Raw genomic sequence first — 27257 nt, forward strand, 5'->3', positions numbered from 1 at the left:
GGTGGATTACAGAACCCAGAGAGGAGGTGGTATATACAGAACCCCAGAGAGGAGAGGAGGTGGTATATACAGAACCCCAGAGAGGAGAGGAGGTGGTATATACAGAACCCCAGAGAGGAGAGGAGGTGGGATACACAGAACACCAGAGAGGAGAGGAGATGGTAGACACAGAACTCCAGAGAAGAGGGGGTATATACAGAACACCAGAGAGGAGAGGAGGTGGTATATACAGAACCCCAGACAGGAGGTGGTATATACAGAACCCCAGAAGAGGAGGTGGTATATACAGAACCCCAGAGAGGAGGTGGTATATACAGAACCCCAAAGAGGAGAGGAGGTGGTATATACAGAACCCCAGAGAGGAGGTGTTATATACAGAACCCCAGAGAGGAGAGGAGGTGGTATATACAGAACCCCAGAGAGGAGGTGGTATATACAGAACCCCAGAGAGGGAGGAGGGGTATATACAGAACCCCAGAGAGGGAGGGTGGTATATACAGAACCCCAGAGAGGAGAGGTGGTATATACAGAACCCCAGAGAGGAAGGAGGTGGTATACACAGAACCCCAGAGAGGAGAGGTGGTATATACAGAACCCCAGAGAGGAAGGTGGTATATACAGAACCCCAGAGAGGAGAGGAGGTGGTATATACAGAACCCCAGAGAGGAGAGGAGGTGGTATATACAGAACCCCAGAGAGGAGAGGAGGTGGTATATACAGAACCCCAGAGAGGAGAGGAGGTGGTATATACAGAACCCCAGAGAGGAGAGGAGGTGGTATATACAGAACCCCAGAGAGGAGAGGAGGTGGTATATACAGAACCCGAGAGAGGAGAGGAGGTGGTATACACAGAACACCAGAGAGGAGTGGAGGTGGTATATACAGAACACCAGAGAGGAGAGGAGGTAGTATATACAGAACCCCAGACAGGAGGTGGTATAAACAGAACCCCAGAGAGGAGAGGAGGTGGTATATACAGAACCCTAGAGAGGAGAGGAGGTGGTATATACAGAACCCCAGAGAGGAGAGGAGGTGGTATATACAGAACCCCAGAGAGGAGGGGGTATATACAGAACCCCAGAGAGGAGGGGGTATATTCAGAACCCCAGAGAGGAGAGGTGGTATATACAGAACCCCAGAGAGGAGGGGGTATATACAGAACCCCAGAGAGGAGGTGGTATATAGAGAACCCCAGAGAGGAGGGGGTATATACAGAACCCCAGAGAGAAGGTGGTATATACAGAACCCCAGACAGGAGGTGGAATATACAGAACCCCAGAGAGGAGAGGAGGTGGTATATACAGAACACCAGAGAGGAGAGGAGGTGGTATATACAGAACACCAGAGAGGAGAGGAGGTGGTATATACAGAACCCCAGAGAGGAGAGGAGGTGGTATATACAGAACCCCAGAGAGGAGAGGAGGTGGTATATACAGAACCCCAGACAGGAGGTGGTATATACAGAACCCCAGAGAGGAGGTGGTATATACAGAACCCCAGAGAAGGAGGTGGTATATACAGAACCCCAGAGAGAGAGGTGGTATATACAGAACCCCAGAGAGGAGGTGGTATATACAGAACCCCAGAGAGGAGGTGGTATATACAGAACCCCAGAGAGGAGAGGAGGTGGTATATACAGAACCCCAGAGAGGAGAGGAGGTGGTATACACAGAACACCAGAGAGGAGAGGATGGTGGTATATAAAGAACCTCAGAGAGGAGAGGAGGTGGTATATACAGAACCCCAGACAGGAGGTGGTATATACAGAACCCCAGAGAGGAGATGGTATATACAGAACCCCAGAGAGGACGTGGTATATACAGAACCCCAGAGGGAGAGGAGGTGGAATATACATAACCCCAGAGAGGAGGTGGTATATACAGAACCCCAGAGAGGAGGTGGTATATACAGAACCCCGGAGGAGAGGAGGTGGTATATACAGAACCCCGAGAGGGAGGAGGTGGTATATACAGAACTCCAGAGAGGAGGTGGTATATACAGAACCCCAGAGAGGAGGTGGTATATACAGAACCCCAGAGAGGAGGTGGTATATACAGAACCCCAGAGAGGAGGTGGTATATACAGAACCCCAGAGAGGAGAGGAGGTGGTATATACAGAACACCAGAGAGGAGATGGTATATACAGAACCCCAGAGAGGAGGTGGTATATACAGAACCCCAGAGAGGAGGTGGTATATACAGAACCCCAGAGAGGAGAGGAGGTGGTATATACAGAACCCCAGAGAGGAGGTGGTATATACAGAACCCCAGACAGGAGGTGGTATATACAGAACCCCAGAGAGGAGAGGAGATGGTATATACAGAACCCCAGAGAGGAGGTGGTATATACAGAACCCCAGAGAGGAGGTGGTATATACAGAACCCCAGAGAGGAGGTGGTATATACAGAACCCCAGAGAGGAGAGGAGGTGGTATATACAGAACCCCAGAGAGGAGGTGGTATATACAGAACTCCAGAGAGGAGGTGGTATATACAGAACCCCAGAGAGGAGAGGAGGTGGTATATACAGAACCCCAGAGAGGAGGTGGTGTTTACAGAACTCCAGAGAGGAGGTTTGTATATACAGAACCCCAGAGAGGAGGTGGTATATACAGAACCCCAGAGAGGAGGTGGTATATACAGAACCCCAGAGAGGAGAGGAGGTGGTATATACAGAACCCCAGAGAGGAGAGGAGGTGGTGTATACAGAACCCTAGAGAGGAGAGGAGGTGGTATATACAGAACCCCAGAGAGGAGAGGAGGTGGTATATACAGAACCCTAGAGAGGAGAGGAGGTGGTATATACAGAACCCCAGAGAGGAGAGGAGATGGTATATACAGAACCCCAGAGAGTAGAGGAGGTGGTATATACAGAACCCGAGAGAGGAGAGGAGGTGGTATACACAGAACACCAGAGAGGAGTGGAGGTGGTATATACAGAACCCCAGAGAGGAGAGGAGATGTTATATACAGAACCCCAGAGAGGAGAGGAGGTGGTATATACAGAACACCAGAGAGGAGAGGAGGTGGTATATACAGAACCCGAGAGAGGAGAGGAGGTGGGATACACAGAACACTAGAGAGGAGTGGAGGTGGTATATACAGAACACCAGAGAGGAGAGGAGGTGGTATATACAGAACCCCAGACAGGAGGTGGTATAAACAGAACCCCAGAGAGGAGAGGAGGTGGTATATACAGAACCCTAGAGAGGAGAGGAGGTGGTATATACAGAACCCCAGAGAGGAGAGGAGGTTGTATATACAGAACCCCAGAGAGGAGGGGGTATATACAGAACCCCAGAGAGGAGGTGGTATATAGAGAACCCCATAGAGGAGGGGTATATACAGAACCCCAGAGAGAAGGTGGTATATACAGAACCCCAGACAGGAGGTGGAATATACAGAACCCCAGAGAGGAGAGGAGATGGTATATACAGAACACCAGAGAGGAGAGGAGGTGGCATATACAGAACCCTAGAGAGGAGAGGAGGTGGTATATACAGAACCCCAGAGAGGAGAGGAGGTGGGATACACAGAACACTAGAGAGGAGTGGAGGTGGTATATACAGAACACAAGAGAGGAGAGGAGGTGGTATATACAGAACCCCAGATAGGAGAGGAGGTGGTATATACAGAACCCCAAAGAGGAGATGGTATGTACAGAACCCCAGAGAGGAGGTGGTATACACAGAACCCCAGCGAGGAGGTGGTATATAAAGAACACCAGGCGGGTGGTATATACAGAACCCCAGACAGGAGGTGGTATATACAGAACCCCAGAGAGGAGAGGAGGTGTTATACACAGAACCCCAGAGAAGAGGTGGTATACACAGAACCCCAGAGAGGAGGTGGTGTATATACACAACCCCAGAGAGGAGATGGTATACACAGAACCCCAGAGAGGAGGTGGTATATACAGAACCCCAGGCGGGTGGTGGTATATACAGAACCCCAGAGAGGAGGTGGTATACACAGAACCCCAGAGAGGAGGTGGTATATACAGAACCCCAGACAGGAGGTGGTATATACAGAACCCCAGAGAGGAGAGGAGGTGGTATATACAGAACCCCAGAGAGGAGGTGGTATATACAGAACCCCAGAGAGGAGAGGAGGTGGTATATACAGAACCCCAGAGAGAAGAGGAGGTGGTATACACAGAACACCAGAGAGGAGAGGAGATGGTATACACAGAACTCCAGAGAAGAGGGGGTATATAAAGAACCTCAGAGAGGAGAGGAGGTGGTATATACAGAACCCCAGACAGGAGGTGGTATATACAGAACCCCAGAGAGGAGATGGTATATACAGAACCCCAGAGAGGACGTGGTATATACAGAACCCCAGAGAGGAGAGGAGGTGGAATATACATAACCCCAGAGAGGAGGTGGTATACACAGAACCCCAGAGAGGAGATGGTATATATAGAACCCCAGAGAGGAGAGGAGGTGGTATATACAGAACCCCAGAGAGGAGGTGGTATATACAGAACTTCAGAGAGGAGGTGGTATATACAGAACCCCAGAGAGGAGGTGGTATATACAGAACCCCAGAGAGGAGAGGAGGTGGTATATACAGAACACCAGAGAGGAGATGGTATATACAGAACCCCAGAGAGGAGTTGGTATATACAGAACCCCAGAGAAGAGAGGAGGTGGTATATACAGAACCCCAGAGAGGAGGTGGTATATACAGAACCCCAGACAGGAGGTGGTATATACAGAACCGCAGAGAGGAGAGGAGATGTTATATACAGAACCCCAGAGAGGAGGTGGTATATACAGAACCCCAGAGGGGAGAGGAGGTGGTATATACAGAACCCCAGAGAGGAGGTGGTGTATACAGAACCCCAGAGAGGAGGTGGTATATACAGAACCCCAGAGAGGAGGTGGTATGTACAGAACTCCAGAGAGGAGGTGGTATATACAGAACCCCAGAGAGGAGAGGAGGTGATATATACAGAACACCAGAGAGAAGGTGGTGTTTACAGAACCCCAGAGAGGAGGTGGTATATACAGAACCCCAGGGAGGAGGTGGTATATACAGAACCCCAGAGAGGAGGTGGTATATACAGAACCCCAGAGAGGAGAGGAGGTGGTATATACAGAACCCCAGAGAGGAGAGGAGGTGGTATATACAGAACCCTAGAGAGGAGAGGAGGTGGTATATACAGAACCCCCGAGAGGAGAGGAGGTGGTATATACAGAACCCTAGAGAGGAGAGGAGGTGGTATATACTGAACCCCGGAGAGGAGAGAAGGTGGTATACACAGAAACCCAGAAAGAGGAGAGGAGGTGGTATATACAGAACCCCAGAGAGGAGAGGAGGTGGTATATACAGAACCCCGGAGAGGAGCGGAGGTGGTATAAACAGAACCCTAGAGAGGAGAGGACATGGTATATACAGAACACCAGAGAGGAGGTGGTATATACAGAATCCCAGAGAGGAGGTGGTGTATACAGAACCCCAGAGAGGAGAGGAATGGTAAATACAGAACCCCAGAGAGGAGAGGAGGTGGTATAAACAGAACCCTAGAGAGGAGAGGACATGGTATATACAGAACCCCAGAGAGGAGGTGGTATATACAGAATCGCAGAGAGGAGGTGGTATATACAGAACCGCAGAGAGGAGAGGAGATGGTATATACAGAACCCCGGAGAGGAGAGGAGTGGTATATTTCCAAATCCCAGAGAGGAGAGGAGGTGGTATAAACAGAACCCTAGAGAGGAGAGGACATGGTATATACAGAACCCCAGAGAGGAGAGGAGTGGTATATACAGAACCCCAGAGAGGAGAGGAGGTGGTATATACAGAACCCCAGAGAGGAGGTGGTATATACAGAACCCCAGAGAGGAGAGGAGGTGGTATATACAGAACCCTAGATAGGAGAGGAGGTGGTATATACAGAACCCTAGAGAGGAGAGTAGGTGGTATATACAGAACCCTAGAGAGGAGAGGAGGTGGTATACACAGAACCCCGGAGAGTAGTGGAGGTGGTATACACAGAACCCTAGAGAGGAGAGGAGATGGTATATACAGAACCCCAGAGAGGACGTGGTATATACAGAACCCCAGAGAGGAGGTGGTATATACAGAATCCCAGAGAGGAGGTGGTATATACAGAATCCCAGAGAGGTGGTGGTATATACAGAACCCCAGAGAGGAGAGGAGGTGGTATATACAGAACACCAGAGAGGAGAGGAGGTGGTATATACAGAACCCCAGAGAGGAGGTGGTATATACAGAACCCCAGAGAGGAGGTGGTATATACAGAACCCCAGAGAGGAGGTGGTATATACAGAACCCCAGAGAAGAGAGGAGGTGGTATATACATAACCCCAGAGTGGAGGTGGTATATACAGAACCCCAGCAGGAGGTTGTATATACAGAACCGTAGAGAGGAGAGGAGTTGGTATATACAGAACCCTAGAGAGGAGAGGAGGTGGTATATACAGAACCCCAGAGAGGAGGTGGTATATACAGAACCCCAGAGAGGAGAGGAGGTGGTATATACAGAACCCTAGATAGGAGAGGAGGTGGTATATACAGAACCCTAGAGAGGAGAGTAGGTGGTATATACAGAACCCCAGAGAGGAGAGGAGGTGGTATATACAGAACCCCAGAGAGGAGGTGGTATATACAGAACTTCAGAGAGGAGGTGGTATATACAGAACCCCAGAGAGGAGGTGGTATATACAGAACCCCAGAGAGGAGAGGAGGTGGTATATACAGAACACCAGAGAGGAGATGGTATATACAGAACCCCAGAGAGGAGTTGGTATATACAGAACCCCAGAGAAGAGAGGAGGTGGTATATACAGAACCCCAGAGAGGAGGTGGTATATACAGAACCCCAGACAGGAGGTGGTATATACAGAACCGCAGAGAGGAGAGGAGATGTTATATACAGAACCCCAGAGAGGAGGTTGTATATACAGAACCCCAGAGGGGAGAGGAGGTGGTATATACAGAACCCCAGAGAGGAGGTGGTGTATACAGAACCCCAGAGAGGAGGTGGTATATACAGAACCCCAGAGAGGAGGTGGTATGTACAGAACCCCAGAGAGGAGGTGGTATATACAGAACCCCAGAGAGGAGAGGAGGTGATATATACAGAACACCAGAGAGAAGGTGGTGTTTACAGAACCCCAGAGAGGAGGTGGTATATACAGAACCCCAGGGAGGAGGTGGTATATACAGAACCCCAGAGAGGAGGTGGTATATACAGAACCCCAGAGAGGAGAGGAGGTGGTATATACAGAACCCCAGAGAGGAGAGGAGGTGGTATATACAGAACCCTAGAGAGGAGAGGAGGTGGTATATACAGAACCCCCGAGAGGAGAGGAGGTGGTATATACAGAACCCTAGAGAGGAGAGGAGGTGGTATATACTGAACCCCGGAGAGGAGAGAAGGTGGTATACACAGAAACCCAGAAAGAGGAGAGGAGGTGGTATATACAGAACCCCAGAGAGGAGAGGAGGTGGTATATACAGAACCCCGGAGAGGAGCGGAGGTGGTATAAACAGAACCCTAGAGAGGAGAGGACATGGTATATACAGAACACCAGAGAGGAGGTGGTATATACAGAATCCCAGAGAGGAGGTGGTGTATACAGAACCCCAGAGAGGAGAGGAATGGTAAATACAGAACCCCAGAGAGGAGAGGAGGTGGTATAAACAGAACCCTAGAGAGGAGAGGACATGGTATATACAGAACCCCAGAGAGGAGGTGGTATATACAGAATCGCAGAGAGGAGGTGGTATATACAGAACCGCAGAGAGGAGAGGAGATGGTATATACAGAACCCCGGAGAGGAGAGGAGTGGTATATTTCCAAATCCCAGAGAGGAGAGGAGGTGGTATAAACAGAACCCTAGAGAGGAGAGGACATGGTATATACAGAACCCCAGAGAGGAGAGGAGTGGTATATACAGAACCCCAGAGAGGAGAGGAGGTGGTATATACAGAACCCCAGAGAGGAGGTGGTATATACAGAACCCCAGAGAGGAGGTGGTATATACAGAACCCTAGATAGGAGAGGAGGTGGTATATACAGAACCCTAGAGAGGAGAGTAGGTGGTATATACAGAACCCTAGAGAGGAGAGGAGGTGGTATACACAGAACCCCGGAGAGTAGTGGAGGTGGTATACACAGAACCCTAGAGAGGAGAGGAGATGGTATATACAGAACCCCAGAGAGGACGTGGTATATACAGAATCCCAGAGAGGAGGTGGTATATACAGAATCCCAGAGAGGAGGTGGTATATACAGAATCCCAGAGAGGTGGTGGTATATACAGAACCCCAGAGAGGAGAGGAGGTGGTATATACAGAACCCCAGAGAGGAGGTGGTATATACAGAACCCCAGAGAGGAGGTGGTATATACAGAACCCCAGAGAGGAGGTGGTATATACAGAACCCCAGAGAAGAGAGGAGGTGGTATATACATAACCCCAGAGTGGAGGTGGTATATACAGAACCCCAGCGAGGAGGTTGTATATACAGAACCGCAGAGAGGAGAGGAGTTGGTATATACAGAACCCTAGAGAGGAGAGGAGGTGGTATATACAGAACCCCAGAGAGGAGGTGGTATATACAGAACCCCAGAGAGGAGAGGAGGTGGTATATACAGAACCCTAGATAGGAGAGGAGGTGGTATATACAGAACCCTAGAGAGGAGAGTAGGTGGTATATACAGAACCCTAGAGAGGAGAGGAGGTGGTATACACAGAACCCCGGAGAGGAGAGGAGGTGGTATACACAGAACCCCAGAGAGGAGAGGAGATGGTATATACAGAACCCCAGAGAGGAGGTGGTATATACAGAACCCCAGAGAGGAGGTGGTATATACAGAATCCCAGAGAGGTGGTGGTATATACAGAACCCCAGAGAGGAGAGGAGGTGGTATATACAGAACACCAGAGAGGAGAGGAGGTGGTATATACAGAACCCCAGAGAGGAGGTGGTATATACAGAACCCCAGAGAGGAGGTGGTATATACAGAACCCCAGAGAGGAGGTGGTATATACAGAACCCCAGAGAAGAGAGGAGGTGGTATATACATAACCCCAGAGTGGAGGTGGTATATACAGAACCCCAGCAGGAGGTTGTATATACAGAACCGTAGAGAGGAGAGGAGTTGGTATATACAGAACCCTAGAGAGGAGAGGAGGTGGTATATACAGAACCCCAGAGAGGAGGTGGTATATACAGAACCCCAGAGAGGAGAGGAGGTGGTATATACAGAACCCTAGAGAGGAGAGGAGGTGGTATATACAGAACCCTAGAGAGGAGAGTAGGTGGTATATACAGAACCCCAGAGAGGAGGTGGTATACAGAACCCCAGAGAGGAGGTGGTATACACAGAACCCCGGAGAGGAGAGGAGGTGGTATATACAGAACCCCAGAGAGGAGAGGAGGTGGTATATACAGAACCCCAGAGAGGAGGTGGTATATACAGAACCCCAGAGAGGAGGTGGTATATACAGAACCCCAGAGAGGAGGTGGTATATACAGAACCCCAGAGAGGAGAGGAGGTGGTATATACAGAACCCCAGAGAGGAGAGGAGGTGGTATATACAGAACCCCAGAGAGGGAGGAGGTGGTATATACAGAACCCCAGAGAGGAGAGGAGGTGGTATATAGAGAACCCTAGAGAGGAGAGGAGGTGGTATATACAGAACCCCGGAGAGGAGAGGAGGTGGTATATACAGAACCCCAGAAAGGATGTGGTATATACAGAACCCCAGAGAGGAGGTGGTATATACAGAACCCCAGAGAAGAGAGGAGGTGGTATATACAGAACCCCAGAGTGGAGGTGGTATATACAGAACCCCAGAGAGGAGAGGAGGTGGTATATACAGAACCCCAGAGAGGAGAGGAGGGGGTATATACAGAACCCCAGAGAGGAGAGGAGGTGGTATATACAGAACCCCAGAGAGGAGAGGAGGTGGCATATACAGAACCGCAGAGAGGAGAGGAGGGGGTATATACAGAACCCCAGAGAGGAGAGAAGATGGTATATACAGAACCCCAGAGAGGAGAGGAGGTGGTATATACAGAACCCGAGAGAGGAGAGGAGGTGGTATACACAGAACACCAGAGAGGAGTGGAGGTGGTATATACAGAACCCCAGAGAGGAGAGGAGGTGGTATATACAGAACCCCAGAGAGGAGAGGAGGTGGTATATACAGAACCCCAGAGAGGGGAGGAGGTGGCATATACAGAACCGCAGAGAGGAGAGGAGGGGGTATATACAGAACCCCAGAGAGGAGTTGAGATGGTATATACAGAACACCAGAGAGGAGAGGAGGTGGTATATACAGAACACCAGAGAGGAGAGGAGGTGGTATATACAGAACCAGAGAGAGGAGAGGAGGTGGGATACACAGAACACCAGAGAGGAGTGGAGGTGGTATATACAGAACACCAGAGAGGAGAGGAGGTGGTATATACAGAACCCCAGACAGGAGGTGGTATAAACAGAACCCCAGAGAGGAGAGGAGGTGGTATATACAGAACCCTAGAGAGGAGAGGAGGTGGTATATACAGAACCCCAGAGAGGAGAGGAGGTGGTATATACAGAACCCCAGAGAGGAGAGGAGGTGGTATATACAGAACCCCAGAGAGGAGAGGAGGGGGTATATACAGAACCCCAGAGAGGAGAGGAGGTGGTATATACAGAACCCCAGAGAGGAGAGGAGGTGGCATATACAGAACCGCAGAGAGGAGAGGAGGGGGTATATACAGAACCCCAGAGAGGAGAGAAGATGGTATATACAGAACCCCAGAGAGGAGAGGAGGTGGTATATACAGAACCCGAGAGAGGAGAGGAGGTGGTATACACAGAACACCAGAGAGGAGTGGAGGTGGTATATACAGAACCCCAGAGAGGAGAGGAGGTGGTATATACAGAACCCCAGACAGGAGAGGAGGTGGTATATACAGAACCCCAGAGAGGGGAGGAGGTGGCATATACAGAACCGCAGAGAGGAGAGGAGGGGGTATATACAGAACCCCAGAGAGGAGTTGAGATGGTATATACAGAACACCAGAGAGGAGAGGAGGTGGTATATACAGAACACCAGAGAGGAGAGGAGGTGGTATATACAGAACCAGAGAGAGGAGAGGAGGTGGGATACACAGAACACCAGAGAGGAGTGGAGGTGGTATATACAGAACACCAGAGAGGAGAGGAGGTGGTATATACAGAACCCCAGACAGGAGGTGGTATAAACAGAACCCCAGAGAGGAGAGGAGGTGGTATATACAGAACCCTAGAGAGGAGAGGAGGTGGTATATACAGAACCCCAGAGAGGAGAGGAGGTGGTATATACAGAACCCCAGAGAGGAGGGGGTAGATACAGAACCCCAGAGAGGAGGGGGTATATAGCGAACCCAAGAGAGGAGGGGGTATATACAGAACCCCAGAGAGGAGGTGGTATATACAGAACCCCAGACAGGAGGTGGAATATAGAGAACCCCAGAGAGGAGAGGAGATGGTATATACAGAACACCAGAGAGGAGAGGAGGTGGTATATACAGAACCCTAGAGAGGAAAGGAGGTGGTATATACAGAACCCCAGAGAGGAGAGGAGGTGGTATATACAGAACCCCAGATAGGTGTTGGTATATACAGAACCCCAGAGAGGAGAGGAGGTGGTATATACAGAACCCCAAAGAGGAGATGGTATATACAGAACCCCAGAGATAAGGTGGTATACACAGAACCCCAGCGAGGAGGTGGTATATACAGAACCCCAGGCGGGTGGTATATACAGAACCCCAGACAGGAGGTGGTATATACAGAACCCCAGAGAGGAGAGGAGGTGTTATACACAGAACCCCAGAGAAGAGGTGGTATACACAGAACCCCAGAGAGGAGGTGGTATATACAGAACCCCAGAGAGGAGGTGGTATATACAGAACCCCAGACAGGAGTTGGTATATACAGAACCCTAGAGAGGAGAGGAGGTGGTATATACAGAACCCCAGAGAGGAGGTGGTATATACAGAACCCCAGAGAGGAGAGGAGGTGGTATATACAGAACCCTAGATAGGAGAGGAGGTGGTATATACAGAACCCTAGAGAGGAGAGTAGGTGGTATATACAGAACCCTAGAGAGGAGAGGAGGTGGTATACACAGAACCCCGGAGAGGAGAGGAGGTGGTATACACAGAACCCCAGAGAGGAGAGGAGATGGTATATACAGAACCCCAGAGAGGAGGTGGTATATACAGAACCCCAGAGAGGAGGTGGTATATACAGAATCCCAGAGAGGTGGTGGTATATACAGAACCCCAGAGAGGAGAGGAGGTGGTATATACAGAACCCCAGAGAGGAGGTGGTATATACAGAACCCCAGAGAGGAGGTGGTATATACAGAACCCCAGAGAGGAGGTGGTATATACAGAACCCCAGAGAGGAGGTGGTATATACAGAACCCCAGAGAAGAGAGGAGGTGGTATATACAGAACCCCAGAGTGGAGGTGGTATATACAGAACCCCAGAGAGGAGAGGAGGTGGTATATACAGAACCCCAGAGAGGAGAGGAGGGGGTATATACAGAACCCCAGAGAGGAGAGGAGGTGGTATATACAGAACCCCAGAGAGGAGAGGAGGTGGCATATACAGAACCGCAGAGAGGAGAGGAGGGGGTATATACAGAACCCCAGAGAGGAGAGAAGATGGTATATACAGAACCCCAGAGAGGAGAGGAGGTGGTATATACAGAACCCGAGAGAGGAGAGGAGGTGGTATACACAGAACACCAGAGAGGAGTGGAGGTGGTATATACAGAACCCCAGAGAGGAGAGGAGGTGGTATATACAGAACCCCAGAGAGGAGAGGAGGTGGTATATACAGAACCCCAGAGAGGGGAGGAGGTGGCATATACAGAACCGCAGAGAGGAGAGGAGGGGGTATATACAGAACCCCAGAGAGGAGTTGAGATGGTATATACAGAACACCAGAGAGGAGAGGAGGTGGTATATACAGAACACCAGAGAGGAGAGGAGGTGGTATATACAGAACCAGAGAGAGGAGAGGAGGTGGGATACACAGAACACCAGAGAGGAGTGGAGGTGGTATATACAGAACACCAGAGAGGAGAGGAGGTGGTATATACAGAACCCCAGACAGGAGGTGGTATAAACAGAACCCCAGAGAGGAGAGGAGGTGGTATATACAGAACCCTAGAGAGGAGAGGAGGTGGTATATACAGAACCCCAGAGAGGAGAGGAGGTGGTATATACAGAACCCCAGAGAGGAGAGGAGGTGGTATATACAGAACCCCAGAGAGGAGAGGAGGGGGTATATACAGAACCCCAGAGAGGAGAGGAGGTGGTATATACAGAACCCCAGAGAGGAGAGGAGGTGGCATATACAGAACCGCAGAGAGGAGAGGAGGGGGTATATACAGAACCCCAGAGAGGAGAGAAGATGGTATATACAGAACCCCAGAGAGGAGAGGAGGTGGTATATACAGAACCCGAGAGAGGAGAGGAGGTGGTATACACAGAACACCAGAGAGGAGTGGAGGTGGTATATACAGAACCCCAGAGAGGAGAGGAGGTGGTATATACAGAACCCCAGACGGGAGGAGGTGGTATATACAGAACCCCAGAGAGGGGAGGAGGTGGTATATACAGAACCCCAGAGAGGAGAGGAGGTGGTATATACAGAACCCCAGAGAGGAGTGGAGGTGGTATATACAGAACACCAGAGAGGAGAGGAGGTGGTATATACAGAACACCAGAGAGGAGAGGAGGTGGTATATACAGAACCCGAGAGAGGAGAGGAGGTGGTATATACAGAACCCCAGAGAGGAGGTGGTATATACAGAACCCCAGAGAGGAGAGGAGGTGGTATATACAGAACCCCAGAAGGAGAGGAGGTGGTATATACAGAACCCCAGAGAGGAGAGGAGGTGGTATATACAGAACCCTAGAGAGGAGAGGAGGTGGTATATACAGAACCCCAGAGAGGAGAGGAGGTGGTATATACAGAACCCCAGAGAGGAGGGGGTATATACAGAACCCCAGAGAGGAGGTGGTATATACAGAACCCCAGAGAGGAGGGGGTATATACAGAACCCCAGAGAGGAGGTGGTATATACAGAACCCCAGAGAGGAGGTGGTATATACAGAACCCCAGAGAGGAGAGGAGGTGGTATATACAGAACACCAGAGAGGAGAGGAGGTGGTATATACAGAACCCCAGAGAGGAGGTGGTATATACAGAACCCCAGAGAGGAGGTGGTATATACAGAACCCCAGAGAGGAGGTGGTATATACAGAACCCCAGAGAGGAGAGGAGGTGGTATATACAGAACCCCAAAGAGGAGGTGGTATATACAGAACCCCAGAGAGAAGGTGGTATATACAGAACCCCAGAGAGGAGGTGGTATATACAGAACCCCAGGAGGAGTGGTATATACAGAACCCCAGACAGGAGGTGGTATATACAGAACCCCAGAGAGGAGAGGAGGTGTTATACAGAACCCCAGAGAAGGAGGTGGTATATACAGAACCCCAGAGAGGAGGTGGTATATACAGAACCCAGAGAGGAGAGGAGGTGGTATATACAGAACCCCAGAGAGGAGAGGAGGTGGTATACACAGAACCCCGGAGAGAGGAGAGGAGGTGGTATACACAGAACCCCAGAGAGGAGAGGAGATGGTATATACAGAACCCCAGAGAGGAGGGTGGTATATACAGAACCCCAGAGAGGAGAGGAGGTGGTATATACAGAACCCAAGAGAGGAGGTGGTATATACAGAACCCCAGAGAGGAGATGGTATATACAGAACCCCAGAGAGGACGTGGTGATATACAGAACCCCAGAGAGGAGTGGAGGAGGATATATACAGAACCCCAGAGAGGAGAGGAGTGGTATATACAGAACCCCAGAGAGGAGATGGTATATACAGAACCCCAGAGAGGAGAGGAGGTGGTATATACAGAACCCCAGAGAGGAGGTGGTATATACAGAACCCAGAGGGAGAGGAGGTGGTATATACAGAACCCCAGAGAGGAGGTGGTATATACAGAACCCCAGAGAGGAGGTGGTATATACAGAACCCCAGAGAGGAGGTGGTATATACAGAACCCCAGAGAGGAGGTGGTATATACAGAACCCCAGAGAGGAGAGGAGGTGGTATATACAGAACCCCAGAGAGGAGGTGGTATATACAGAACCCCAGAGAGGAGGTGGTATATACAGAACCCCAGAGAGGAGGTGGTATATACAGAACCCCAGAGAGGAGAGGAGGTGGTATATACAGAACCCCAGAGATGGTATATACAGAACCCGGAGGTGGTATATACAGAACCGCAGAGAGGAGAGGAGGTGGTATATACAGAACCCCAGAGAGGAGGAGTGGTATATACAGAACCCCAGAGAGGAGAGGAGGTGGTATATACAGAACCCCAGAGAGGAGGTGGTATATACAGAACCCCAGAGAGGAGGTGGTATATACAGAACCCAGAGAGGTAGAGGAGGTGGTATATACAGAACCCCAGGAGGAGGTGGTATATACAGAACCCCAGAGAGGAGGTGGTTTACAGAACCCAGAGAGGAGGTGGTATAACAGAACCCCAGAGAGGAGGTGGTATATACAGAACCCCAGAGAGGAGAGGAGTGGTATATACAGAACCCCAGAGAGGAGAGGAGGTGGTATATACAGAACCCTAGAGAGGAGAGGAGGTGGTATATACAGAACCCCAGAGAGGAGAGGAGGTGGTATATACAGAACCCTAGAGAGGAGAGGAGGTGGTATATACAGAACCCCAGAGAGGAGAGGAGGTGGTATACACAGAACCCCGGAGAGGAGAGGAGGTGGTATACACAGAACCCCAGAGAGGAGAGGAGATGGTATATACAGAACCCCAGAGAGGAGGTGGTATATACAGAACCCCAGAGAGGAGGTGGTATATACAGAACCCCAGAGAGGAGGTGGTATATACAGAACCCCAGAGAGGAGGTGGTATATACAGAACCCCAGAGAGGAGAGGAGGTGGTATATACAGAACCCCAGAGAGGAGGTGGTATATACAGAACCCCAGAGAGGAGGTGGTATATACAGAACCCCAGAGAGGAGGTGGTATATACAGAACCCCAGAGAGGAGGTGGTATATACAGAACCCCAGAGAGGAGAGGAGGTGGTATATACAGAACCCCAGAGAGGAGGTGGTGTTTACAGAACCCCAGAGAGGAGGTGGTATATACAGAACCCCAGAGAGGAGGTGGTATATACAGAACCCCAGAGAGGAGGTGGTATATACAGAACCCCAGAGAGGAGAGGAGGTGGTATATACAGAACCCTAGAGAGGAGAGGAGGTGGTATATACAGAACCCCAGAGAGGAGGTGGTTTACAGAACCCCAGAGAGGAGGTGGTATATACAGAACCCCAGAGAGGAGAGGAGGTGGTATATACAGAACCCTAGAGAGGAGAGGAGGTGGTATATACAGAACCCTAGAGAGGAGAGGAGGTGGTATATACAGAACCCTAGAGAGGAGAGGAGGTGGTATACACAGAACCCCGGAGAGGAGAGGAGGTGGTATACACAGAACCCCAGAGAGGAGAGGAGATGGTATATACAGAACCCCAGAGAGGAGGTGGTATATACAGAACCCCAGAGAGGAGGTGGTATATACAGAACCCCAGAGAGGGAGGTGGTATATACAGAACCCCAGAGAGGAGAGGAGGTGGTATATACAGAACACCTAGAGAGGAGAGGAGGTGGTATATACAGAACCCCAGAGAGGAGGTGGTATATACAGAACCCCAGAGAGGAGGTGGTATATACAGAACCCCAGAGAGAGAGGAGGTGGTATATACAGAACCCCAGAGAGGAGAGGAGGTGGTATATACAGAACCCAGAGAGGAGAGGAGGTGGTATATACAGAACCCTAGAGAGGAGAGGAGGTGGTATATACAGAACCCCAGAGAGGAGAGGAGGTGGTATATACAGAACCCCAGAGAGGAGGGAGGTGGTATATACAGAACCCCAGAGAGGAGGTGGTATATACAGAACCCCAGAGAGGAGAGGAGGTGGTATATACAGAACCCAGAGAGGAGAGGAGGTGGTATATACAGAACCCTAGAGAGGAGAGGAGGTGGTATATACAGAACCCCAGAGAGGAGAGGAGGTGGTATACACAGAACCCCGGAGAGGAGAGGAGGTGGTATATACAGAACCCCAGAGAGGAGAGGAGATGGTATATACAGAACCCCAGAGAGGAGGTGGTATATACAGAACCCCAGAGAGGAGGTGGTATATACAGAATCCCAGAGAGGAGGTGGTATATACAGAACCCCAGAGGAGGGAGGTGGTATATACAGAACCCCAGAGAGGAGGTGGTATATACAGAACCCCAGAGAGGAGGTGGTATATACAGAACCCCAGAGAGGAGGTGGTATATACAGAACCCCGGAGGAGAGGAGGTGGTATATACAGAACCCCAGAGAGAGAGGTGGTATATACAGAACCCCAGAGAGGAGGTGGTATATACAGAACCCCAGAGAGGAGGTGGTATATACAGAACCCCAGAGAGGAGAGGAGGTGGTATATACAGAACCCCAGAGAGGAGAGGAGGTGGTATATACAGAACCCTAGAGAGGAGAGGAGGTGGTATATACAGAACCCCAGAGAGGAGAGGAGGTGGTATATACAGAACCCTAGAGAGGAGAGGAGGTGGTATATACAGAACCCCGGAGAGGAGAGAAGGTGGTATACACAGAACCCCAGAAAGAGGAGAGGAGGTGGTATATACAGAACCCCAGAGAGGAGAGGAGGTGGTATATACAGAACCCCGGAGAGGAGCGGAGGTGGTATAAACAGAACCCCAGAGAGGAGAGGAGATGGTATATACAGAACCCCAGAGAGGAGGTGGTATATACAGAACCCCAGAGAGGAGGTGGTATATACAGAACCCCAGAGAGGAGAGGAGTGGTATATACAGAACCCCAGAGAGGAGAGGAGGTGGTATAAACAGAACCCCAGAGAGGAGAGGACATGGTATATACAGAACCCCAGAGAGGAGGTGGTATATACAGAACCCCAGAGAGGAGGTGGTATATACAGAACCCCAGAGAGGAGAGGAGATGGTATATACAGAACCCCAGAGAGGAGAGGAGGTGGTATATACAGAACCCCAGAGAGGAGAGGAGGTGGTATATACAGAACCCTAGAGAGGAGAGGACATGGTATATACAGAACCCCAGAGAGGAGAGAGTGGTATATACAGAACCCCAGAGAGGAGAGGAGGTGGTATATACAGAACCCCAGAGAGGAGGTGGTATATACAGAACCCCAGAGAGGAGAGGAGGTGGTATATACAGAACCCTAGATAGGAGAGGAGGTGGTATATACAGAACCCTAGAGAGGAGAGTAGGTGGTATATACAGAACCCTAGAGAGGAGAGGAGGTGGTATACACAGAACCCCGGAGAGGAGTGGAGGTGGTATACACAGAACCCTAGAGAGGAGAGGAGATGGTATATACAGAACCCCAGAGAGGACGTGGTATATACAGAACCCCAGAGAGGAGGTGGTATATACAGAATCCCAGAGAGGAGGTGGTATATACAGAATCCCAGAGAGGTGGTGGTATATACAGAACCCCAGAGAGGAGAGGAGGTGGTATATACAGAACACCAGAGAGGAGGGGAGGTGGTATATACAGAACCCCAGAGAGGAGGTGGTATATATAGAACCCCAGAGAGGAGGTGGTATATACAGAACGCCAGAGAGGAGGTGGTATATACAGAACCCCAGAGAAGAGAGGAGGTGGTATATACAGAACCCCAGAGTGGAGGTGGTATATACAGAACCCCAGACAGGAGGTGGTATATACAGAACCGTAGAGAGGAGAGGAGATGGTATATACAGAACCCTAGAGAGGAGAGGAGGTGGTATATACAGAACCCCAGAGAGGAGGTGGTATATACAGAACCCCAGAGAGGAGAGGAGGTGGTATATACAGAACCCTAGATAGGAGAGGAGGTGGTATATACAGAACCCTAGAGAGGAGAGTAGGTGGTATATACAGAACCCTAGAGAGGAGAGGAGGTGGTATACACAGAACCCCGGAAAGGAGAGGAGGTGGTATACACAGAACCCCAGAGAGGAGAGGAGATGGTATATACAGAACCCCAGAGAGGAGGTGGTATATACAGAACCCCAGAGAGGAGGTGGTATATACAGAATCCCAGAGAGGAGGTGGTATATACAGAACCCCAGAGAGGAGGTGGTATATACAGAACCCCAGAGAGGAGGTGGTATATACAGAACCCCAGAGAGGAGGTGGTATATACAGAACCCCAGAGAAGAGAGGAGGTGGTATATACAGAACCCCAGAGAGGAGGTGGTATATACAGAACCCCAGACAGGAGGTGGTATATACAGAACCGTAGAGAGGAGAGGAGATGGTATATACAGAACCCTAGAGAGGAGAGGAGGTGGTATATACAGAAACCCAGAGGGGAGAGGAGGTGGTATATACAGAACCCCAGAGAGGAGGTGGTGTTTACAGAACCCCAGAGAGGAGGTGGTATATACCGAACCCCAGAGAGGAGGTGGTATATACAGAAACCCAGAGAGGAGAGGAGGTGGGATATACAGAACCCCAGAGAGGAGAGGAGGTGGTATATACAGAACCCTAGAGAGGAGAGGAGGTGGTATATACAGAACCCCAGAGAGGAGAGGAGGTGGTATATACAGAACCCTAGAGAGGAGAGGAGGTGGTATATACAGAACCCCGGAGAGGAGAGGAGGTGGTATATACAGAACCCCAGAGAGGAGGTGGTATATACAGAACCCCAGAGAGGAGGTGGTATATACAGAACCCCAGAGAGGAGAGGAGGTGGTATATACAGAACCCCAGAGAGGAGGTGGTATATACAGAACCCCAGAGAGGAGAGGAGGTGGTATATACAGAACCCCAGATAGGAGAGAAGGTGGTGTATACAGAACCCCAGAGAGGAGAGGAGGTGGTATATACAGAACCCCAGAGAGGAGAGGAGGTGGTATACACAGAACCCCGGAGAGGAGAGGAGGTGGTATACACAGAACCCCAGAGAGGAGAGGAGATGGTATAGACAGAACACCAGAGAGGAGAGGAGGTGGTATATACAGAACCCTAGAGAGGAGGTGGTATATACAGAACCCCAAAGAGGAGGTGGTATATCCAGAACCCCAGAGAGGAGAGGAGGTGGTATATACAGAACCCCATTGGGGAGGTGGTATATACAGAACCCCAGAGAGGAGGTGGTATATACATAACCCCAGAGAGGAGGTGGTATATACAGAACCCCAGAGAGGAGGTGGTATATACAGAACCCCAGAGAGGAGAGGAGATGGTATATACAGAACCCTAGAGAGGAGAGGAGGTGGTATACACAGAACCCCGGAGAGGAGAGGAGGTGGTATACACAGAACCCCAGAGAGGAGAGGAGGTGGTATATACAGAACCCCAGAGAGGAGAGGAGGTGGTATATACAGAACCCCGGAGAGGAGAGGAGGTGGTATATACAGAACACCAGAGAGGAGGTGGTATATACAGAACCCCAGAGAGGAGAGGAGATGGTATATACAGAACCCCAGAGAGGAGGTGCTATACACAGAAACCCAGAGAGGAGAGGAGATGGTACATACAGACCCCAGAGAAGAGGTGGTATATACAGAACCCCAGAGAAAAGAGGAGGTGGTATATACAGAACACCAGAGAGGAGGGAGGTGGTATACACAGAACTCCAGAGAGGAGAGGAGGTGGTATATACAGAACACCAGAGAGGAGAGGAGGTGGTATATACAGAACCCCAGAGAGGAGGTGGTATATACAGAACCCCAGAGAGGAGGTGGTATATACAGAACCCCAGAGAGGAGGTGGTATATACAGAACCCCAGAGAAGAGAGGAGGTGGTATATACAGAACCCCAGAGTGGAGGTGGTATATACAGAACCCCAGACAGGAGGTGGTATATACAGAACCGTAGAGAGGAGAGGAGATGGTATATACAGAACCCTAGAGAGGAGAGGAGGTGGTATATACAGAACCCCAGAGAGGAGGTGGTATATACAGAACCCCAGAGAGGAGAGGAGGTGGTATATACAGAACCCTAGATAGGAGAGGAGGTGGTATATACAGAACCCTAGAGAGGAGAGTAGGTGGTATATACAGAACCCTAGAGAGGAGAGGAGGTGGTATACACAGAACCCCGGAAAGGAGAGGAGGTGGTATACACAGAACCCCAGAGAGGAGAGGAGATGGTATATACAGAACCCCAGAGAGGAGGTGGTATATACAGAACCCAGAGAGGAGGTGGTATATACAGAACCCCAGAGAGGAGGTGGTATATACAGAATCCCAGAGAGGTGGTGGTATATACAGAACCCCAGAGAGGAGAGGAGGTGGTATATACAGAACACCAGAGAGGAGAGGAGGTGGTATATACAGAACCCCAGAGAGGAGGTGGTATATACAGAACCCCAGAGAGGAGGTGGTATATACAGAACCCCAGAGAGGAGGTGGTATATACAGAACCCCAGAGAAGAGAGGAGGTGGTATATACAGAACCCCAGAGTGGAGGTGGTATATACAGAACCCCAGACAGGAGGTGGTATATACAGAACCGTAGAGAGGAGAGGAGATGGTATATACAGAACCCTAGAGAGGAGAGGAGGTGGTATATACAGAACCCCAGAGAGGAGGTGGTATATACAGAACCCCAGAGAGGAGAGGAGGTGGTATATACAGAACCCTAGATAGGAGAGGAGGTGGTATATACAGAACCCTAGAGAGGAGAGTAGGTGGTATATACAGAACCCCAGAGAGGAGAGGAGGTGGTATACACAGAACCCCGGAGAGGAGAGGAGGTGGTATACACAGAACCCCAGAGAGGAGAGGAGATGGTATATACAGAACCCCAGAGAGGAGGTGGTATATACAGAACCCCAGAGAGGAGGTGGTATATACAGAATCCCGGAGAGGAGAGGAGGTGGTATATACAGAACCCCAGAGAGGAGGTGGTATATACAGAACCCCAGAGAGGAGGTGGTATATACAGAACCCCAGAGAGGAGGTGGTATATACAGAACCCCAGAGAGGAGGTGGTATATACAGAACCCCAGAGAAGAGAGGAGGTGGTATTTACAGAACCCCAGAGTGGAGGTGGTATATACAGAACCCCAGACAGGAGGTGGTATATACAGAACCGTAGAGAGGAGAGGAGATGGTATATACAGAACCCTAGAGAGGAGAGGAGGTGGTATATACAGAAACCCAGAGGGGAGAGGAGGTGGTATATACAGAACCCCAGAGAGGAGGTGGTGTTTACAGAACCCCAGAGAGGAGGTCGTATATACAGAAACCCAGAGAGGAGAGGAGGTGGGATATACAGAACCCCAGAGAGGAGAGGAGGTGGTATATACAGAACCCTAGAGAGGAGAGGAGGTGGTATATACAGAACCCTAGAGAGGAGAGGATGGTGGTATATACAGAACCCCAGAGAGGAGAGGAGGTGGTATATACAGAACCCTAGAGAGGAGAGGAGGTGGTATATACAGAACCCCGGAGAGGAGAGGAGGTGGTATATACAGAACCCCAGAGAGGAGGTGGTATATACAGAACCCCAGAGAGGAGAGGAGGTGGTATATACAGAACCCCAGAGAGGAGGTGGTATATACAGAACCCCAGAGAGGAGGTGGTATATACAGAACCCCAGAGAGGAGTGGAGGTGGTATATACAGAACCCTTGATAGGAGAGAAGGTGGTATATACAGAACCCTAGAGAGGAGAGGAGGTGGTATACACAGAACCCCGGAGAGGAGAGGAGGTGGTATACACAGAACCCCAGAGAGGAGAGGAGATGGTATATACAGAACCCTAGAGAGGAGGTGGTATATACAGAACCCCAAAGAGGAGGTGGTATATCCAGAACCCCAGAGAGGAGAGGAGGTGGTATATACAGAACCCCATTGAGGAGGTGGTATATACAGAACCCCAGAGAGGAGGTGGTATATACATAACCCCAGAGAGGAGGTGGTATATACAGAACCCCAGAGAGGAGGTGGTATATACAGAACCCCAGAGAGGAGAGGAGATGGTATATACAGAACCCTAGAGAGTAGAGGAGGTGGTATACACAGAACCCTGGAGAGGAGAGGAGGTGGTATACACAGAACCCCAGAGAGGAGAGTAGGTGGTATATACAGAACCCCAGAGAGGAGAGGAGGTGGTATATACAGAACCCCGGAGAGGAGCGGAGGTGGTATATACAGAACACCAGAGAGGAGGTGCTATATACAGAACCACAGAGAGGAGAGGAGATGGTATATACAGAACCCCAGAGAGGAGGTGGTATACACAGAAACCCAGAGAGGAGAGGAGATGGTACATACAGACCCCAGAGAAGAGGTGGTATATACAGAACCCCAGAGAAAAGAGGAGGTTGTATACACAGAACACCAGAGAGGAGAGGAGGTGGTATACACAGAACTCCAGAGAGGAGAGGAGGTGGTATATACAGAACCCTAGAGAGGAGAGGAGGTGGTATACACAGAACCCCAGAGTGGAGAGGTGGTGGTATATACAGAACACCAGAGAGGAGGTGCTATATACAGAACTACAGAGAGGAGAGGAGATGGTATATACAGAACCCCAGAGAGGAGGTGGTATACACAGAAACCCAGAGAGGAGAGGAGATGGTACATACAGACCCCAGAGAAGAGGTGGTATATACAGAACCCCAGAGAAAAGAGGAGGTTGTATACACAGAACACCAGAGAGGAGAGGAGGTGGTATACACAGAACTCCAGAGAGGAGAGGAGGTGGTATATACAGAACCCTAGAGAGGAGAGGAGGTGGTATACACAGAACCCCAGAGTGGAGAGGTGGTGGTATATACAGAACACCAGAGAGGAGAGGAGATGGTATATACAGAACCCCAGAGAGGAGAGGAGGTGGTATATACAGAACAACAGAGAGGAGAGGAGGTGGTATATACAGAACCCCAGAGAAAAGAGGAGGTTGTATACACAGAACACCAGAGAGGAGAGGAGGTGGTATATACAGAACCCCAGATAGGAGAGGAGGTGGTGTATACAGAACCCCAGAGAGGAGGTGGTATATACAGAACCCCAGAGAGGAGGGGAGGTGGTATATACAGAACCCCAGAGAGGAGGTGGTATATACAGAACCCCAGAGTGGAGGTGCTATATACAGAACACCAGAGAGGAGGTGGTATATACAGAACCCAAGATAGGAGAGGAGGTGGTGTATACAGAACCCCAGAGAGGAGGTGGTATATACAGAACCCCAGAGAGGAGAGGAGGTGGTATACACAGAACCCCAGAGAGGAGAGGAGGTGGTATATACAGAACCCCAGAGAGGAGAGGAGGTGGTATATACAGAACCCCAGAGAGGAGAGGAGGTGGTATATACAGAACCCCAGAGAGGAGAGGAGGTGGTATATACAGAACTCCAGAGAGGAGAGGAGGTGGTATATACAGAACCCCAGAGAGGAGGTGGTATATACAGAACCCCAGAGAGGAGGTGGTATATACAGAACCCCAGAGAGGAGTGGAGGTGGTATATACAGAACCCCAGAGAGGAGAGGAGGTGGTATATACAGAACCCCAGAGAGGAGAGGAGGTGGTATATACAGAACACCAGAGAGGAGAGGAGGTGGTATATACAGAACCCCAGAGAGGAGAAGAGGTGGTATATACAGAACCCCAGAGAGGAGGTGGTATATACAGAACCCCAGAGAGGAGGTGGTATATACAGAACCACGTGTGGCTCACTTGGTAGAACATGGTGTTTGCAACGCCAGGGTTATGGGTTCGACTCCCACGGGGGACCAGTACGGAAAAAAGAAATGTATGAAATGTATGCATTCAGTAGTGTATTTCGCTCTGGATAAGAGTGTCTGTTAAATGACTAAAATGTAAATGTATGGAGAGACAGACCTAGTGGTTTTAACTGTTCAGATTTAATTATATTAGTTGTTGATTTATTAATCATTTAAAATCATAATGCTGGTAGCCATGGGAATCAGCAGCACAGGACGTGCGGTCATGCACACACTACACACACACTACACACACTCTACACTACACACTCTACACTACACACTCTACACTACACACTCTACACACACAAACACACAAATATTTACCTACCGACAACTGATAAGACCATCTGACAACCAAGATACGTCCCAAATGGCATCCTATTCTCCTCAACAGTAGTGCACTATATAGGGAATAGGGCCCTGGTCAACAGTAGTGCACTATATAGGGAATAGGGCTCTGGTCAACAGTAGTACACTATATAGGGAATAGGGCTCTGGTCAACAGTAGTACACTATATAGGGAATAGGGCCCTGGTCAACAGTAGTACACTATATAGGGAATAGGGCCCTGGTCAACAGTAGTGCACTATATAGGGAATAGGGCTCTGGTCAACAGTAGTGCACTATATAGGGAATAGGGCTCTGTTCTATAGTAGTGCACTATATAGGGAATAGGGCCCTGGTCAACAGTTGAACACTATATAGGGAATAGGGCTCTGGTCAACAGTAGTGCACTATATAGGGAATAGGGCTCTGGTCAACAGTAGTGCACTATATAGGGAATAGGGCTCTGGTCAACAGTAGTACACTATATAGGGAATAGGGCTCTGGTCAACAGTAGTGCACTATATAGGGAATAGGGCCCTGGTCAACAGTAGTACACTATATAAGGAATAGGGCTCTGTTCTATAGTAGTGCACTATATAGAGAATAGGGCCCTGGTCAACAGTAGTGCACTATATAGGGAATAGGGCTCTGGTCAACAGTAGTACACTATATAGGGAATAGGGCTCTGGTCAACAGTAGTGGACTATATAGGGAATAGGGCTCTGGTCAACAGTAGTGCACTATATAGGGAATAGGGCTCTGGTCAACAGTAGTACACTATATAGGGAATAGGGCCCTGGTCAACAGTAGTGGACTATATAGGGAATAGGGCTCTGGTCTAAAGTTGTGCACTATGTAGGGAAAGAACCCCAGTCTATGAGCTAAAACTAGTAATCACATGAGTATAGGTCACCAACAGATCTATGTTGATATCTATCTCTCTACTGTTGTTTTCACATGATGGTGGTGGTCGTTGTCAGACCATCTCTGTGAAAGGTAGCTGGGTATCAGCAGGTGATAGTAGTGGTATTGTTGCTATTTCCTGCCACAGATCACACTCTGAGTGCTTTCCCTGGCTGGTTCACTACACCTCTATGTCTCACTCTCTGAGTAAAGCACAGAACCATTACCTCTGAGAGCTATTTCCTGCCACAGGGGAGACTGGACCCGTAATGGCACCCCAGGCGGAGCCGCGAAATGACACTTCCTGGTCCGTTGTCTGATAGGCTCTGTGTTCACCCCACTGAAACCGTCTCTCTCACTCAGACCGCGGGAGTCAGAGAGAAGGCCAGACCTGTGTCAGGCAATTTATATTCCTCTGCTCTCACCCTCTTTCTCAATCTGTAGGCCTTTCTGTCTGACGGGGGGTAGGGTGGCTGTGGGAAACGGTCGATGGGTTTACGTGTGTGTGTGTGTGTGTGTGTGTGTGTGTGTGTGTGTGTGTGTGTGTGTGTGTGTGTGTGTGTGTGTGTGTGTGTGTGTGTGTGTGTGTCTCTCTCTCTCATCCTCCCCAGTCTTATTCACAGTTCACGGGGAGCCAGTAATGTTGTCTAATGGAGTCAGAGGAGCTACTGGTGAACATCTGCTTAGTACAACACACACACACCTCATTCACAACACACACACACCTCATTCACAACACACACACACCTCATTCACAACACACACACACCTCATTCACAACACACACACACCTCATTCACAACACACACACACCTCATTCACAACACACACACACACACCTCATTCACAACACACACACACACCTCATTCACAACACACACACACACCTCATTCACAACACACACACACACACACACACACACACACACCTCATTCACAACACACACACACACCTCATTCACAACACACACACACACCTCATTCACAACACACACACACACCTCATTCACAACACACACACACACCTCATTCACAACACACACACACACCTCATTCACAACACACACACAGCTCATTCACAACACACACACACAGCTCATTCACAACACACACACACACCTCATTCACAACACACACACACACACCTCATTCCCCCACACACACCCACACAC

Source organism: Salmo salar, chromosome 08, assembly GCF_965601325.2.
Source record: "Salmo salar chromosome 08, fSalSal1, whole genome shotgun sequence".
NCBI lineage: Eukaryota > Metazoa > Chordata > Actinopteri > Salmoniformes > Salmonidae > Salmo > Salmo salar.